We start from the raw sequence: 12,219 nt of genomic DNA, 5'->3' as shown, positions 1-12,219 counted from the left end.
TTATCACTTGATGGTTCTGCAAATCTATGTTTGAAGGTGATGCCATGTGGCAGTACTCAAGGAGAGCCGCGAGCTTGTGGTACATAGTGTGTTGGATATGCAAGCATCGGACTTAGCATTCTTCAACTGTAGGCAACAAAGGTCTTGATCATGGTAGAGTTGCAAGCTGATGAAAATATGGAGAAAGTATAGATTATAATAGTTTTGCTAAGTCTCAGTCGACTGAGACTTCGTTATGTCTCAGTTGATGCTATATTCCGTTGATCTTGGATTCGTACAAGGATTTTTCTTTTTTAGTTTTTTCAATTTTCTTCATATATACTACACTTGACTGAGACTTGGTTATAGTATATAAAAAGAAAAAAGAAAAACTGAAAAGTATTTTTGTATGAATCTCCATGCAAGATCAAAGGAACATATGAACGATTGAGACATAACGAAGTCTAAGTCGACTGAGACTTAGCAAAACTAAAACTGAAAATAATTTTTTGTACGAATCTCCATTCAAGATCAAAGGAATATAACATTGTCTGACTAAGACATAACGAAGTCTAAGTCGACTGAGACTTAGCAAAACTGATTGTAATATACGCTCGGTCGTGCACAACTGGTAATATTTAGAATAACTTCACTTGCTCAATCCAAGACTTGATGCATTCAAACAATAGCTCCTATCAGGTGGAACAGACCAAATCTTCAAAAACTATAAATCTGAAGAAAATCATTTATAGAACACATCAGCGTTGTTCTGTACAAATTAACCACAGTGAAATAAAATGCATAAGTGAATAAAATTGGTACAGGTCTATGATCAGGACATGGTAAATCTAGACAGATAGGAATTCACCATGGAGAAACTGGATATAAAGGAGCAGCATGTTTTCCATCTCCCTGGCGTACAATTTTTTGTGATAGTTCTTCATGTTCATACTGTCTTTATTTTTCACATTGAAAATTTTCATGCATCATTTTTACTGTCTTTTAAAAATTGTGCCGAAAGTTCATCGAGAAATTATCTAAAGCAAGTAGAACCAGCATAAAAAAAATAACTTAACTGGAAGAAGATGCATATATATTACCTCAACTTCTCAGACAGCTAAAATATATGGCTTCTCAGCAGATATCTCTTTTCCTTGTCCCAATTTCAATCCAATTGCTGCACACTATTTTCAAGGAATGTTATTGGAGTTTGTAATTAGACAAATGGGGAAACTTCATGTGAGATTGCTTTATCTAGAGTAAAGCTACAAACATATTTTCTCCTAATGTAAGCACACACTTCTGATCTTAGAAAGAGAAATATTACCAAGTAAATTATTTACATGCAAATGCCGCGCCCGACGTTTGGTTCAGTAGAATAACCAAATGTCTCCAGTTTTGTTGCGGGAGCAGCTGCCCATTCCAATGCTTTTGATCAGACGACTAAAAACGTTCAGAAGTGCAAGTCCCGGCGGTCAAAAGCACCAATGACCTGCAGCGGTACATTTTCTAGCACAACTGCTGTATGAAACATCACAAATCCAACTGTGTAGTCTCTGTTTTATATACACCTTGGTGTGAACCAACAGATCGGGGTGACTATTAGAAAACTGCAGTAGTTGCTTTCTCTTTCATAGCTTATTTTGTATAGGACATCTCATTCAAGAATCCAGATTATCACAATCATAGATATAGCTGACTGAATAGCAATTAAATCATGTATTAACACTTGAAACATCCAACACGACAATTCAGGACGAAGTCTCACTTGTTCAATGAAATCAAGGTCAACGGGTCAAGTGTTTTAGCCCATTGACATCATCTAACAGATGCTGATCAGTTGCAGGTAACATTTCCAAGCATGTTCCTTGATTCACGGTTGGCATGCATGGGATCCCAAAGATCACATAGTTGACCTTGACCAGCAAGCTGTTGAACCTAGGAAATACGCAATTGATTAGATTATGCATCTCACAGGGCATGCAGTTCATGTTTTAGGATAGGATTAAGGAATGTGCTTTTAGTTTCTTACAGGATCGCTTGCCATTATGGAGGATGCGCCACCGTACTACGATGTAGATTGGAGACATTGCAGCCGGGGGGTGAAGTAGTGCTGCGGTGGTGGACACTTCATTGGCGCTCATGTCTTCTTCTATCCCCGGCCTCCTCCACAGCCTCATACTCCTCCTCGTTGCCCACCGCCACCGTCGACATTGCTTTGCCGCCCGTCATCTCTGCCACCACGATCTTAAGACAGTCACATAAAAAAATAGAGATTAGCACCTATGAAGTCCAAGGAAACTGGGTGAAGAAGAAACCAAAATGTCTGCAAGCCTTATAGGGAACATGGGCATCAAGCATGGTGTCAGCGTGCCGGAGGAAAAGAAGAGGATCAAATAGAGTGGGGCATGAAGTAGCATCAGAAAACAGGGAGAAGAGGTAGGCAACCAGGAAAGGGTCGTCCACTACATTTAGAAAGGGCGAGATCGGAAGGGGGCATCGAAGTACCTTATACGCCATTGATTGCATCGCCACCCTTTCCCTTGCAGCAAAATCGGCCGCGTCGTCTGGATCGAAGGGTCCTTGAGTGCTTGACCCACCCGCAGCGCGCCTTTCGCCTGTAGCCACCTGCAGCGTGCGCTCGCCGTGGATCCCTCGCCCGCATCGGTGTCCCCTCGTGGAGCCTAGGCTGGAGCGCCTCCGCTAGATCCCCTCGTGGTGCCTCGGCTGGATCCGTTCCTCCTCTGGCTGCGCCGCCTGTGTCGTGGGTGAAAAAGAGAGAAGAGATGGGGTGGAAATCGAACGGGAGGAGACGAACAATCACCGGGAGTGGGCCGACCTACGGACCACCGTTTCGGCTTGTGGAGCAGCTGCCCCAAAGTACAGTAGGCCCAGTATTAACCACATGCGAGACAGATTGTTTTATACAAAGATCCGACGGCCAGAAACTCCCAGATAGCAAAAACGGATGGACAAAAATGCAAATCGCTGTGAGGACAGGAATTAGGCTCTTTTGTACGCTATTCCGCGCGCGCTCGTTGCGACGAGCGATTTCCGACAAGAGGTATGAAGTAAACTTTCCATTTTAAATAAGCCAGGATTAGAGATAGAAAAGGAAACATCCCAGCCCCATCACTTCAAAACACGGAGGGAGATAAAAAAAATATGGAAGGCACACCCCGGCCCCACCAGTTGAAATCACGGGGGTTGATTTTCTTGATGTTGAAGACACATGTGGTGGGCCCGTTTGTCCCTGTCCGAAAGCACACAACGCCTGAGGCTAATCGCGCGTTGCGACGCGCGGCCGCGAAGGAGCCTTTTCGAGGAGTATGTACTCCTAGCCTTAGTGGATTGAGTTTAGCCGGTGCTATGGGTATATCCAATAGGATCAACAGTCCAACCGTGGTGGTTAGAGAAAAAAAACTAATTAATTCCTATGCATGCGTACCTAATTCCTAGAAGATAGGACTGTCCATACCCTATCCATGTTTTGAATGGTAGTTGTGGTCGGCGTTTTTTTTATTTTAGCTTGCCTGGCATGCAACACATGCTACCACCGAAAGTGTATATGTATGTAATTTTGAGTACATATGTCATGGAATTCAATGTATATAACAAATGTTTTTTTGGATGAATATATGTGATTTCTTTGTGAAGGGTATATACAATATATTTTGCTGAGATGTACTTCTACTTTTTTGTGAGGGAATATATAGTTCATTTTGCTGAGAGGGTGTATACTACTTATTGTGAGCGAGTATATTCTTTGTTCGTAATGTGGCATATACCATATATTTTGCTAAGCGGGTAAATTATTTGTTGTGAGTGATTGAGTATATACTTCCTTTTGTTCTGGAGGATACATACTGCATTTTTGTGAGGAGTATATACCATATATTGTGCCACGAGGCAATATAGTTTTTTGTGCACGGGTATATACTTCATTTCGTGGAGAGGGTATATACTGTTTCTAGTGCATGTGTTACATTGCCGAGTGAGAATTTTTTGTGAGTGTGTATACATACTGCATTTTTCAAGAAAGAAGTATGAACTAAAAAAGGTGTATATCATTTAGGATAAAAATGAAAGGTATATTTTGTTTCGAATACAAGTTTATTTCCACTTCAAGAAATAAAAATACTAAAATTGCCAAATTATGTACGTGCATCATATTACACCATCGTGTTTATTATGCATGCATCTTGCATGATGCACAAATCAATTCTTCCAGATCTGGATCGCAGTGTCGGGTGATCGGAGTTGTCAACGAAGTCCTTTGAGTTTTGTAGGCATAGCCGCTCTGGAGGGGAAAAGCTGATCTGCGTTTTGCTCGGAGAAGACGCGCCGCCGGCGGCGTATACCATTTCGTGTACAGTCCTCGATTCAAATGAACTGTGTAGATCAATCATGCATAAGATATAAAATAATCAGTAGAACAGATGCATGTAGTCTCATCATCCATTTACGCATGCACAGGAACTAGCCAACATACCTTGGGAGAAAATGCATGCTAGGCACTCCGTTGTCGGGCGCGTGATGCACATACATCAATGGCTAGTTAGGCAAATCCACACTGCGCTGGTTAGTTATATAACTACTAGTTGACCCGTTGCGCCAAATGGCGCAGAGACCCGCTGAAGACATGTTGTCGATGAAAATAGTTTCATGCTTCAAGAACCCTAAACTAAACTATGGTATTTTGCAAACATGGTAACTGCGTTGTTAAATAATAGTTTGGGAAAAGGAAAATTTTGCAAGCTTGAAAATATGCAGTATGATGAGAAAGCACATGAGCCGCCTGCGCTCGGGTTGGTAACTGCGTTGTTAAATAATAGTTTGGGAAAAGGGAAATTTTGCAAGCTTAAAAATATGCAGTATGATGAGAAAGCACATGAGCCGCCTGCGCTCGGGTTTGCCCCTGTCGGGTCGCAAGGACGGCGTCAAGAGCGGCCACCGCAGCAAGCCGATGAGGCCGGCATCGAGGACCTGGTGAGGTCGGACACGAGGGCGCGGGAAGAGCTCCGTGACACCATGGCAGGGGCCGGCAGCGATGGCACATGAGATGACAGGACGAGCGCGCGGTCCAAGGGCGGAGGGTGTGGCGACGAGGGAGGAGGGAGGGAGTGCGGCGGCGGACGAGGCAAGGAGGAGGAGGGAGGGTGTGGCGGCTTTGTACCAATTATTGAGGCATATATAAATATAGCTGATTTATTTTAATATACCTGGTTTATTTGAATAGCATAAAGTAGAAGTTGAAACAAAAAAACAGCCGTTGGCATGAAAAATTAAAATAGAAGTGTTTTGAAAAGGTTTTGTCTCTCAATATAAAACGGTTGTAGCAATTACTGAGGCTTATGCATGTATTGTGTGTCTGTATTTTCTAAAAAAAGGATGTGTCTGTTTTCTTTTAGGATCATGTTTTTTTAGCAACATTAGAAGCATGTCTGTATTTAAGGTTTACTGGGCTGGCCTGCTTGTTGTTTGTCCCACGGGGAATTTTACTGCCTGGTCCGCTCGTTGTAGAATATCAAGCGGCAGGCATCGGTCCCGTGCCCCGTGCTATTCCTCTTCCTCGGCATCTCCGTTCGGTGGTCGAACCCTCTGCTGAGAGACGAACCCTAGCGTTTGGGTGCTGGTAAGATTTCTTCCCCTTTCTGACTGGCTGCGGCTTATTTGAAACATGGATCTGGTTCGCACTCATTTGGATTTGGCAACTTCTTTCGTTTTCAGCTGACTCCTACTCCATTGTTGTCTTTTTTCAGCACGATGTTTTCTGCCTGTTTCGTCATGGTTTGTGTTGTCTGAAACTTTTTGCTGTTTAAGGTTTGAAGTACGGCCAAGGATGAGGGGGACCGCATTAGCAATCCTGTGAACATCAGCTCTGATGAGAGCGGGGACAGCAGTTCTGATGGATCTCTAGACACGAGCTATGATGAACCTGGCTACATCAGCTCTGACGAGGCTGAGCAGACGAGCTCTGATGAACAGGCGTATAGCAGCTCCGATGATGGTGTGGACACAAGCTCTGATGAAGGTATGTTTAGTAATGGCAAACATCGGACATTTGACCAAATAAAATGTGGACATGATCTGTATTTTAATCATTTGCGCGTATGGGTCATTTGTCTGCTGAATTATTGAGGCATGTGCTACCGCATGAAGAAAAAGAAGGTTGAGAAGACATGCAAGGATGTGTGTGACTGCCCTAGGAACTATGCAGTTCGTAAGGACTAATGCTAGATAATCCAGATTGTTTTTTTCTATAGATAGGAAATTAATTAGTTTACCTTTGTTCTTAGGATATAATCCTAATTCTGAAGCTGACTGGATGTATTCAAAAGAATTTATGATGTCAAAGTGTGCCCGGAAGCGCCTTAGTTGCTATGTCCGTTCTGTTAAGCCTGCTATTAGGCACTATGTGTGTAAGATGAACAAGACGTTTACCAAAGCTGGGCAGAGAATGGTGAGAAGCAAATTTATTTGCCTATATGTGCATTTGCCTACTCTATGAATCATAGTGTCTAACTATAAGTTTGTTGAATGCTTGTAGTACTTCTCTACTTTGTTCACCAAGAAGCACTTGATGAAGTTTCTCTCCAGTCTGGTTGATCGAATGCGGATTAAGCTTTCATCTGGGCACTGTTTAACTTATGTTCGACTAATGAAAGGGGTTGACAAGAGGGCTGCTATAACACATAACTGGAGCCACTTTGCGGAAAGAGCGAAGCTGAAAGAAGGGGAAATCTGTGTCTTTTCTCTCCGGCATTGCAAGGGGGTGCCAGTGTTCACCGTGCACAAAATCTGAAGAGGTTGGTGCATGAAACATAATTTTATTACTGAAAGGAACATTTAGTTTATTTCCTGGCCTAAGTAAGTATGGGTTTTTGTAGGTTTCTGGGAAGCAGTTTGGAAGGGGAAAGATAGGAAGGTGTTCTGCAAGGACATGTAGATATTTTCTCTAATATGATGGTATGCCTATGCTTAGGAATGTTCAGTCATTTCGTAGACTGTGATCAGGTTTGTTGGGTCAAGGGAGCCAGGATGCTTTTCTTTTGGCACTAATGTATGCTCTATGCTATCTATGTAATGCAATGATGATGAAGACTCTAAATTATTAATGAGCTATATGCTTTTGCCTAACATTGTAACTTTGTTTGCCTGAAAGTAATTAAGCGTACGCACATAGATATAGTATAGTCAGTACATGGGATTTCATAAGATAGGACTAAAGTTTTGGCCGCATGGAAATACTATGCACGAAGGATAATAAGTCTTGGTGATGCCTTTTAGCTAGCTTTCAAAAGTATCCTGGTCGATGTTGTTGCTTGGGTTTATAGCTGATTGGCATGGTTGAACAACGCTCTCTTTGCACTTCTTTTTCCAGACACCCTGTGGACAGTGCTCTTCTGGTTGGTCAAAGAGGAAGATAGTTGATTTAGTAGGTTATTCTTATGAGTGGTTTACCTAGTAGTTCTGTTGTCTTCGATTTCTGGTTCCAACTTGCTGGTGTCAGGAAAGAGGTTAGAGATCACTTCAGCTGGCGGTGTGTTCATTGCGCTGCCATTAAACTGTGGTTCTGCTTCAGGTGTTGGAACCAATTCTTCATCGGGTTCCTGAAACTTGTAATGAGATATACATAAGCTATTTTTTGTATGTGTAAAACTGGTACACAAAGTAAGACAAAAGAATGTCTAATATACCTGAAGAAGTGGTGTATTTGGATTGTCATCATCGGATGAAAGCAGTAATGTTAATGGTTGCACCCTATCTCTTTCCATGGCTTCAACTTGTTTTTTAAGCTGCATAGTAGATTGCTCAAAACCCCATGACCAGGATGTTGCTTGTAGAAGTTCTCTTCTGCATTTCTTCAGGGGCTGTAGGTTTGCATCATCAAACACTCCTATGTTGTTTTCTTGTAGATAGCTTATTGCAGCCACATTAGCTGTTTCAGCAGCTTCGAGGGATGTACTTTTGAAATCCCCATAAAAAAATTTGTGTTCTGTGGCTGCCCAGCCTCTATGAGGTGGTAAATTGATTGAAAGAGAGGCAATTAGGCCATGTTCCCCCATGTCAAGTATGTCATGGTCAGTGATTTGTAGCTTAAGAGTGTTTGTGGCTTGCTGAAGAATGTAACGTTTGCTTATGTTGACATGGGTTGTCGACATCTGCAAGTTGTAAATCAGGCATGAATTACGCAAATTGACAAAGATGTCGTTGCACATATGCTTTAATCGACCATATAAACAGGAAGTAAATTATCCAATTGTCTTCAGGCACATACCTGTGGAAGGTTACTGACCGTGAGTTCTGCGTCCAATGGAGAATCTGGATTCTCGCCCGCCATATCCTTGCACTGGATGTGTGATTTACGGAGTTGGAAGATAGAGGCGGCTCGGGGGGTGGTAGATCGAACTGGAAATGGATGGGGCTGATGGAAACCCTAGAATCTGTGACTTGGAGCCAGTGTGATTGATGTATATGGACTGCTGTGGGCTTGCCAAGGGTTTTTAGGGGGGGGGGGCTAATATGGACAACAGGCCCAAGGTTGCATTCATTTTATTAGCGCGTGTATTTTAGAATATGAGTCCAGTTTCACAGCCGTGTGATTGTATTTTCACAGGCAGACAAGAACGAGCTATTTTGTACTGCATTAGCGACTTTATTTTTGTTGTTTACAGAAACAGGAATTGTATACGCAATATGAATCTTGAAATATATTGATGGCCTTATCTATGCCAGCTATAGAGACATAAATGGCAGTAAAAATTAAATAAGAAGCCACATAGACATAAATGGTGCAATCAATAGAGTCTTAACAGGGCCATCATTAGTTGTTACACACAGTCTTGGCAAGTCTTACACAGACAGAGAAACATAATTATACATTACGGTTAACCTATGCGGTTAAACAAAAGGATCAAAATAGACTACAATTCTAAAAGGCCTGGTTTAGGATCTATTCTTGTAGAATAGAACTCTAGAAACCTCTCCTGATGCTTTTTAGCTGCTTTTCTGATTTGAGCACCCTGCGCTTGAGCCTTTCTGCTATCTTCTCAATGTTGTTAAGAGGTTCGTTCATAAGCTGATCCATGGGTTCTTTCCTAGATGATCTGTTGAGCGCTGTCACATTGCATATATGATCAGATAATCCATGTATGTATCTTGTAAGAACGAACCAACCCATGGCATTTTTCTTGTTCTTATACCTAGCCATCATTAATTTGTTCTTGATGGATCTGGTCTTCGCCTTTGTTTTCTGCTTGTTATACTTTGCCACTGCTAGTTCATGCTTCAGAGACTGATTTTCCTCATCCAGTTTCTTCATCTTGCTGTAATTGTAGTCTCTTAGTTCAGTCTTAACCATGGATTTTATGTATCCAATTGCTTCCATGCCAGTTGTGTCCTCTGACATTGCATGATCGATACACTGCACCCCGGGAATAGCCATATGACTGCCATGATCTTCAGCATGTGATGTGGGTGTATAGAAAAAAACAGTGACACATATTTTACCGCCATCACATGCTTTGCTTCGATACTCAGCTGCTGGAAGTTCTAAAGTCTGTAAAAGAACATCCAGTATCATCCTGTGAGGGATTTTGATCATCGGTGGTATGGCCTACGATTTTAAACGGATGTCATTAGGCGCGAGGGCATGAATCATATTTCGGCAGGTAAAAGCTTTTAGAGGGGAGAGTGTACTTTGAATAACCCAAGCAAAACTAACACCATATTAGTTTTTGCTATGGCAACAGCTCAAACGAAGATAACTAATTTAACCTGGACAACTTTATGCATAAGGTGTTGATGAAGGTAAGTTCGTATATGATTAGTTGTATAAGCATAAGCTATGCATCGACGGTATAGAGCACAACATTTACTGCTTGGTAGGTTCTAATCATCACAAGTATGAACTGATGAGTATCACAAGTGTGATTTGAATTGTGAATGCAATGTATAAACAGGAGTGTTGTGCCTGCATGAAACAAAAAGACACATATCCAATACTGAAACAATGCAGGAAGTTCTCTACGACTGTGCCTGTATGAAACAAAAAGACTTTGGTGTGTGTTTATATGGAAGTATTTGGTGTACTCTTTTTAGATGACCATGCCAGCATTTTTTCCGTGGTTTAAAATTTGTCTTGATGAGTGGTGTCAGTACAGGCATATCTTTTCGCCTGCTTAAAACTTCATGCCATTAAGAAATAGTTTCCATAATAAGCCTACAAAGCTTAAACTACAAATCATGCTGAGAGCAAATAGGCACACAGAAACTATCCACAATAGAGAACTAAAATATCAGTTGTTTTCTACTATATATAACCACCAACCTCACAACGGGGCTGCGAATTTTCATACTGAGCGTAGGCCTCTTCCATGCCTAGCATTTCCTCCTGCATCAAATATTTGGAATAGCTTTAGTGCATACCAAGGAAATTATTCTGGTCCAAGGAATGCTTGTCTATTTTTCTGAAAGGAGGTCACCTCAAGTAGCTGGCCTCCAGATTGGTTATTGTTGGTGTATTCTTCATCCGGAGAAAACCTGGCATGTATCTCCTCTGCATCAAGTGGCATCTCCTGTGAAATCAGGTAGATAGATTAAATGCTGACTACAGCTGCAAGCTTGATTAGAAAGAAGGCACATAGATTTGCGGCCACATCACTGAATCGTAAAGGTAGTTACCTGTGGCCCTGCCGAGGATTTGTCCGGGCATCCAGATGCTGAAACGCATGGAGAAACATCGGCTAGCAATATTGACTGCGCTCGTGCGGATGCTGTCATTGTTTGGGAGCGAGGCTCTGAACATGCGGGAGAGAACACTCTGCCGATCTAGGGTTTTATCTGGCTGCGTTGATAGTAATATATGATATGTCTATGGGCCTTTTGACTGGGCTATTGTCTCTGGGCCCATACACCACATTCTCAAGGGCCTCCATAGTAGTTGGAAAGGGAAAATGTGAATAGAAAGGTACACAGATTGCAGGTAATAGAAAAGAGAAGCAGGTAATACATGCCTTAAACTGGCGTTATAGTTGAAAATAAAAATACAGCGGTGATATAGTAAGGTTTCTTGCTAATAAGACATTTGTAATAGGTAGTTGAAGTTTTCGATATTCTCCCCTATTTGATCTATAGCAGTTTGCTCAGAGAGCAGAATACATCAACTCTTGTAGGCCTCATCGTAGCAATATTCCTGTGGGAAGTGAAGAAATAAGTTAATTGCTATATCATGGGACCTTGCCAGTGTGTGTACATAAATTGATTCATGCATATAATATACCTTAGTTTTCTAGCATAGTTGGAGGTCGGACTGTTATCTTTGCTTGTCGTGTGTACAGCGTCATGTAATGATGTCCTGTATACATATAGTCTGATTCGCATCCACGGGGCGTTATGTAGATGGTAATATAATCTGGGATATCAATCACGCTGTCAACCCAGCCGAAACAGTCATATATGTGTATTTATGAAGCCCTGTCCAGGCAAACCATTCTCTTCAACCAAGACAAATGGGCTCAACAGCTGGCTTGCTATCTCGTGGCGGAGGATTCCAGCCGGAAGTTCACTTATACTTACACGAATAAACCGGGTAAGTGAAATTTTCTGGCCACCATAAGAAGAACACCAAGGAATAGCTCTAAAGATGTGACCAGCTAGCTCAATGTGCCCCCTTGCTAGAACAGTTGATCTGAATGCTACAAATGCAGCATACTGAACATCTCCTTGATAGTAAACAAGGAAAGCATCAGAGCTAATCAGCTTCACCATGACGTATCTTGACGTTGGTATATACCGAATGACCGTAGAAAATATTTCCTTTGTGTCTATGGGTTCAACACCATCTTCTCGTTTGAGGATTATAGAATGTGATAGCTCCTGGAATCTATCGGGGTCGACCTCCGTGTCTTGAAGAAAATAGTGTGGGGTAGCAACATTGACGGTGATGTCCCGAGCATCTGGCACAGGTGGTAAGGGCTCAATGGGCCTCATTATCTTGCTGAAAGGGTTGTTAACCACACTAATAAGCACAGTGAACATGTCTAGCTGGATTCCTACAGCTGTGTTTGCTCGATCCCTAAACCTACGTCTGATCTTGATATTCATCCGCAACGGCATATTTTCTGGCGCATATGTCCAACAGATGCACCGGAATGCGAGAAGGTCGCTGTAGGTGATTGTGTCAGGGTAAAGCTCAGAGACGACACAATACAGATGCAACATAAAATCCACTGTCTT

The 12,219-nt window shown here is 42.1% G+C and overlaps 1 long non-coding RNA gene across 1 annotated transcript; it reads right to left on the bottom strand.

Annotated features, from left to right (window-relative positions):
• Positions 1 to 467: 467 nt before the first annotated feature.
• LOC119340854 lies at positions 468 to 2,817 on the bottom strand. The gene is made up of 5 exons (XR_005164718.1): positions 2,488 to 2,817; positions 2,012 to 2,226; positions 1,307 to 1,917; positions 1,080 to 1,163; positions 468 to 711 (listed from the first exon to the last, which is right to left on the bottom strand). It is a non-coding gene; the product is annotated as an uncharacterized LOC119340854 (long non-coding RNA).
• Between the last annotated feature and the right edge of the window lie 9,402 nt (positions 2,818 to 12,219).

This window comes from Triticum dicoccoides, chromosome 7B (genome assembly GCF_002162155.2).
Source record: "Triticum dicoccoides isolate Atlit2015 ecotype Zavitan chromosome 7B, WEW_v2.0, whole genome shotgun sequence".
Classification (NCBI taxonomy): Eukaryota; Viridiplantae; Streptophyta; class Magnoliopsida; order Poales; family Poaceae; genus Triticum; species Triticum dicoccoides.
Note: the sequence above shows the minus strand (reverse complement) of the source record. Positions and strands in the feature narration are given on the sequence as shown.